This window comes from Garra rufa, unplaced genomic scaffold (genome assembly GCF_049309525.1).
Source record: "Garra rufa unplaced genomic scaffold, GarRuf1.0 hap1_unplaced_002, whole genome shotgun sequence".
In the NCBI taxonomy this organism is placed as follows: domain Eukaryota; kingdom Metazoa; phylum Chordata; class Actinopteri; order Cypriniformes; family Cyprinidae; genus Garra; species Garra rufa.
Window position 1 is genome coordinate 10,169,394 of NW_027394277.1, and position 6,261 is coordinate 10,175,654.

At 33.4% G+C, this 6,261-nt stretch overlaps 1 long non-coding RNA gene across 1 annotated transcript; it reads right to left on the reverse strand.

Annotated features, from left to right (window-relative positions):
* Window positions 1-1,954: 1,954 nt before the first annotated feature.
* LOC141305433 (uncharacterized) lies at window positions 1,955-6,101 on the reverse strand. Its single transcript, XR_012344399.1, has 3 exons — window positions 5,224-6,101; window positions 5,021-5,110; window positions 1,955-2,797 (listed from the first exon to the last, which is right to left on the reverse strand). It is a non-coding gene; the product is annotated as an uncharacterized lncRNA (long non-coding RNA).
* Between the last annotated feature and the right edge of the window lie 160 nt (window positions 6,102-6,261).

A 6,261-nucleotide genomic window follows, 5' to 3' on the forward strand; every position in this document is an offset into this window, starting at 1 on the left:
GTAAAATCATGTGTTGATGCTCAGATTCATTTTTTTTTATATTAATACTATGATTTTTGCTCAAAACACACTTACAATGCCATTGACTGTTTGAAATAACTTCCATTTTAGATCTGATTAGGCTTGGTATTACAGAATGAGACAAATATTTAATAGTATAATACACATTGATAAGGACTATGTCCATTGCATTAGAAATATTGTTTAATCTTGTAAAAATAGGAATGACAGACCATGTATTTTTGCCATCGGCTGTTTGTTTCCATATTGCATCAGTCAACACGTCTATAACATTACCTGTATTTTATGCAGCTAAGCCAAATGTGTGATTCATGACACACCGGACGAAAACCGCAGCATCGCGCCACGTCTTTAAAAATAATACACATTAGGACAGTGACCACACCGGCGACGTCCAGCTCCGCCGTGTTTTAATAAGATGCGATGACGGTGCCGGCGCGGCCTTTCCGTCCGGTGTGCAACCGCCTTCCCTTGTAGACGTACAGCGCGACGGCGCCCTCCGGCGTCAAGTATGAACGGAACGGACATTAAGAGCGTTTAGCGCTTCATAATGCTCACATTACCTTGCTTTGGGTAAAATAATACTGCTCTCAAAATTAATGTGAAGTAAATATATGACAAGCCATCAATATTTGTCCATTTGTGCCCGTTTTTGAGCTAAAAGGCCTGAGGAACGTTGAACAGTCACAACCGTAAGGGCGGTAAATTATTTTTTCCTCAGTGTAACGTTACATCTCTGAGGCTCATTTTATGTAAAATTTGGCGTTTTCCACCGGATTACCTATCAAATAATGAACATTGGGCATACCAGTATATTTTTTTTTTTACAAAATGAACAAATTAGATGTCAAAAAATCGTTAACACACAATCACATGTAGTTCCCTCACGAGACGAATTATCATAATACGTAACGGAAATTAACAGTTTATTCATAACAAAATACTTATATTCAAATTAATAAGTTTAACAACTTGAAAAGCATTGTCCCACACGTATTTTGATAATCTTTGATTGAAAAATTACCTCAGAAATATTTCGGTACTCACCTGAAGGAAAGACCGCTGGACGGATGATTCCAGAATGATTGACAGCTCATTAGTTATGCAGAGCTCCAGTGTCTGATTGGCCAGCTGCTTTATTCGTTTACCGTTTAAATACTAAAACATACCCTCATAATTAAATAATTAATAACAACATTAAGTAATTGCAAATAATTTATTCACCAGCATTTAAAAATAGCAATTTATTAATAATAATAATAATAAAACTATGGCAGCTAATTAGATATTCTACTAGCCTGGGTGTCCCCATACTGCCTTGCGCAGCGCGATTTTATTCACGCTTCTAGTCAGTCTGGAAACCATGGACCTAATTTTCACCTAAGATAGGGAACCAATCACAGAACGGGGAGGGAGCAGCAAGACGATGACGCCTTCTATGCGACTCACCGAAGGATCCAGCATGGCAGCAGACGCAAAGTTATCTTTCGTGTCTACACCATGGTCTACACTGGACGCGAGCGGCGCGACAAATGACATTAGAATGCAAGTTTATTTTGAAAAAAGAGCAACTTTTTGCGTTCGCTCTACATACGTCATCCGGTATAATTGAAACGATTGGCTATGAGCTACGCACAGGCGCATTTGATAGACATTCGTATCGCCCAATAAACGGCTCTGGGCATTCGTAAACCACGCCTCAAATACGAGAAAATGAACATGTGGTTCCCAGACCACGAATCATGACGAAGTCATAACGTGGTCTGGTGATAGCCAGGCTAATATTCTACACAATTTCTGTACAACTTTTGTGCTCTTATTGTTTTAATGTATTATTATGAGCTATACACCGTAGTCAACCAGTACAATTTATTGACAAAAATAGACATTATAGTTGAAATGTATTATATTATATTATTAGCAAACACCCTGGTACCCTAGCAACTGCATAGCAACACCCTAGCACCTGGTCAACTATTCTGGGTACCCTGACAACACCATAGCAACTGCATAACACTTTAGCAACTGCATAGCTACACCTTAGCAACAACATAGTAACACCCTAACAACCATCCCAGGTACCCTAACTAATCATGTTATATATTATAAATGCAATTCATACTAGCAGAGATGTCATATTTAAGAATTCATATTTATTAACAATAATATATGGTTTCTTAAAAATGGGTGCATTTCATTATAATAAATACAATTCATTAAATATCATTTAAATATATTAAAAACAATTCATTAAAACAAATTAATTTGTATATGTACATTATAAATCCAGTTCATAATAGCAGAGATGTGTTATTTGTGGATTCATATTTAATACCATGAATATATGGTTTGTTGATATGTTCATTTCATTATTATAAATACAATTCATAAAAAAAAATCATTGAAATATATTATAAACAATTCATTAAAATAACTTCATTTAAATATGTGCATTATAAATAAAATACATTAAAAAGTTCATTTCAATATGGTATAAAATAAAATTCATTAGAAAATTTCAATCCATTATAGCAATTCATTAAAAATAAATTTAAATACATATTTTTAATAGTTTTTACATATAAATGTAAGTTAATTTAAATGCATATAAAATTAAAGTTAATTTAAATTTTAAAAATAAAATCCATTAAAAACAAGCTCAATAAAAAAAATTACATTAAAATAAGTTCAACCATATACTTTACAATAAATATTAAAAATAATTTCAATAAAAACACTACTGCATCATTTGATCTGATGATCTTCATCAGATGTTCTGGAAAAAAGCAAACGACAAATTAACCTTGTTAGCTGCATGATCACGTTAACAAAGTTAACATTATGTACAATGTCAACATTAATTGTTAACATTATGTACAATTAAAAGTGCTCACTCCACATATCAATTCACCCATATGGAATAACTCGGATTTGACTATCAACCATAGTCCACTCAGCAATAATAAATGGAAGGAGAAAGGCATCACACACTTTTATCAGGTTAATTATATTTTCTAATCATCTAACCAAACATGTTCAAAACACCAATTTTCAATAAAAATATGTTTTGGCCCATTTATGTCTTTTTTTTAAACTAGTGAGGACTAGTGCAATGTACCCACTAGTTCGTTGTCACCACACACACACACACACACACACACACACACACACACACACACACACACACACACACACACACACACACACACACACACACACACACACACACACACACAGGAGAGAGAGGGAGGGGGACGGGGCAGATTACTGTCTTGTCATCATGTGCCCCGGCGATGTTTTCTGATTGGACTCCTGCCAAGTTCAAGATCACTGACCCACTAACCCCCTCTCACTTGACCACTCCACAACAAGTCCACCTACTCTCTAAGGTGAGTCACTTCTTACTTCTCTACAAACATTTAAAAAGTTATATCTTAACTACAAAAATTAAATTTATTAGAGGTTATTGAAAATATTACTTGTGAAGAGATTTCCCTCAGAAAATAAATTTTCCTGTCAGAGAGTGAAACAGAGCAGTTTCTGACAGGATTCCTCTTTTTTTTAATTTCATACTGACAGGAAAATTTATCTTTTGAGGTAAATCTTCACTTTCCAACTAATATCTTTAATTACTTCTAATAAATAAAACAATTACATGAATGAAAAAACAATTTCTTGTGAAGAATAAAGTAAAATAGAGAAAAATCCTGTCAGAGAGTGAAAAGATGGTAGTTTCTGACAGGATTTGTTATAATTTTAAACTACATTCTTTACAATAAATTATTTTTATTAAAGGAATTGATTAATTTATTAGAGGTTATTGAAAATATTACTTGTGAAGTGAAGATTTTCCTCAGAAAATAAATTTTCCTGTCAGAGAGTGAAACAGAGCAGTTTCTGACAGGATTCCTCTTTTTTTAACTTCATACTGACAGGAAAATGTATTTTTTGAGGTAAATCTTCACTTTCCAACTAATATCTTTAATTACTTCTAATAAATAAAACAATTACATGAATGAAAAAAAAAAACTATTTGTTGTGAAGAATAAAGTAAAATAGAGAAAAATCCTGTCAGAGAGCGAAAAGAGGGTAGTTTCTGACAGGATTTGTTCTTTTTTTAAACTACATTCTTTACAATAAATTATTTTTATTAAAGGAATTGATTAATTTATTAGAGGTTATTAAAAAAATATTACTTGTGAAGTGAAGATTTTCCTCAGAAAATAAATTTCTGTCAGTGAGTGAAACAGAGCGGTTTCTGACAGGATTCCTCTTTTTTTAACTTCATACTGACAGGAAAATGTATTTTTTGAGGTAAATCTTCACTTTCCAACTAATATCTTTAATTACTTCTAATAAATAAAACAATTACATGAATGAAAAAACTATTTGTTGTAAAGAATGAAATAAAAGGGGAAAAAAAGAAATATCCTGTCAGAGTATGAGGTTAAAGAGGAATCCTGTCAGAAACTGCCCTCTTTCCATTCTCTGACAGCAAAATTAGGTAATGAGGTAAATCTTCTTCTTACTATTTTTAATGTTTTTGAAAATATAGTTTCTTATGCTTACCAAGGCTGCATTTTTTTAAACAAAAATATTAAAAAATAATATTGTGTAATATTATTACAAAGGCAATTTACACTACAGTTCAAAGTCATTTGAAATTGATACTTTTATTCAGCAAGGATGTGTAAAATGAATAATACCATTAGTTATTAACATCTATTTCTGTTTTAAAAAATGCTGTTTTTAACGGTTTATTTCAATTGCAATCAAAGAATCCTGAAACAAAAAGTATCACAGGTTCCAAAAATTGTGTATATTAAAATAGAATAATCATTACTTTAAATTAGTAATAATATTTCATAATATTACGTTTTTTCTGTATGTTTGGTCAAATAAATACAGCCTTGATGAGCATAAGAAGCATCTTAAAAAAAAATAATAATAATAATAATAAAATCTGATATTTATTTCAGACAGTTTTTCTCACAAGTACCTATCTCTATTCCACAGAATGGCAACTCCGACCTCTCAGCCTGCTTTTTTGAGGTGCAAGTGCGTAGCCACCAGGTGCAACAGTAGGGCACTAAATTACACAATTAAAGGGAAACAAATAGATATACATAAATTCAAAACTGAAACAGATAGTGTACTAAGTGATGGTACAATGGTGTATCTTAATAAAAAAGAAGGGCTCACCCCTGAGTTTGAGGAGGGGGTGAGCTACATCCTCCAAAATTACACCTTGTCCAACAAATATGGACAGATGTATTTGTTCGTCGGCCCTGGGACGCTGAAGTTTAAAACTGTGCCCCAGGACCTCAGCGAAGAGGCACATAATGCCGCCAGAGCTGTCCTATGTCCTCCTTCACCTAGTGTCACCGGTGAAGAGGAGGACATATTCTCAAGGGGAGGTTATCTCAGCCTACAAGGGAAAATCAAAGAAGTGAGTGAATTTTCTATTTATTTTCTTTTGATCTAGTAAATGTTACAGTGTTAAATTCATTCTTTTAAGAGCTTAACCTTAAGTAACTTTTAAGTTTAACAGTGTTACCTCCACCAGTTCCAGCTCCAGGTTGCCTAGAAGAGATAATTAAAGGGATAGTTCACCCAGAAATTTAAATTTTACGTTTATCTGCTTACCCCAGTGCATTCCAGATGTAGGTGACTTTGTTTCCACAGTAGAACACAAAGATTTTTAACAAAATCCAATGTAACCTGTCAGCCAAATAATGGCAGTGGATGGGCACCAAACCTTTAAAAGTAAACAAAAACATGCACAGACAAATCCAAATTACACCCTGCAGCTCGTGACAATACACTGATGTCCTAAGACACAAACGATCAGTTTTTGTGAAAAACTGAACAGTATTTATATCATATATTACCTTTGATACACAGCCACGTCTCATGCGGGACTTTTCACAGATTTTCCCTTGCGGCATTTGCGTACACTACACCAGAGCGCATGCACATGTAACAAGCCAGATGTTGAGCTTGTGCTCAGGACAGATTGACGTGGCTGTGTATCAAGGTAAAAAATGATGTAAATACTGCTCAGTTTTTAGCAAAAAAAAAAAAAAAAAAAAAAAAATCGTTTCATGTCTTAGGACATCAATGTATCGTCACAAGGTTTTCGTTAAAAATCTTTGTTTGTGTTCCTCTGAAGAAACAAAGTCACCTACATCTTGGATGCTCTGGGGGTAAGCAAATAAACATCACATTTTAATTTTTGGG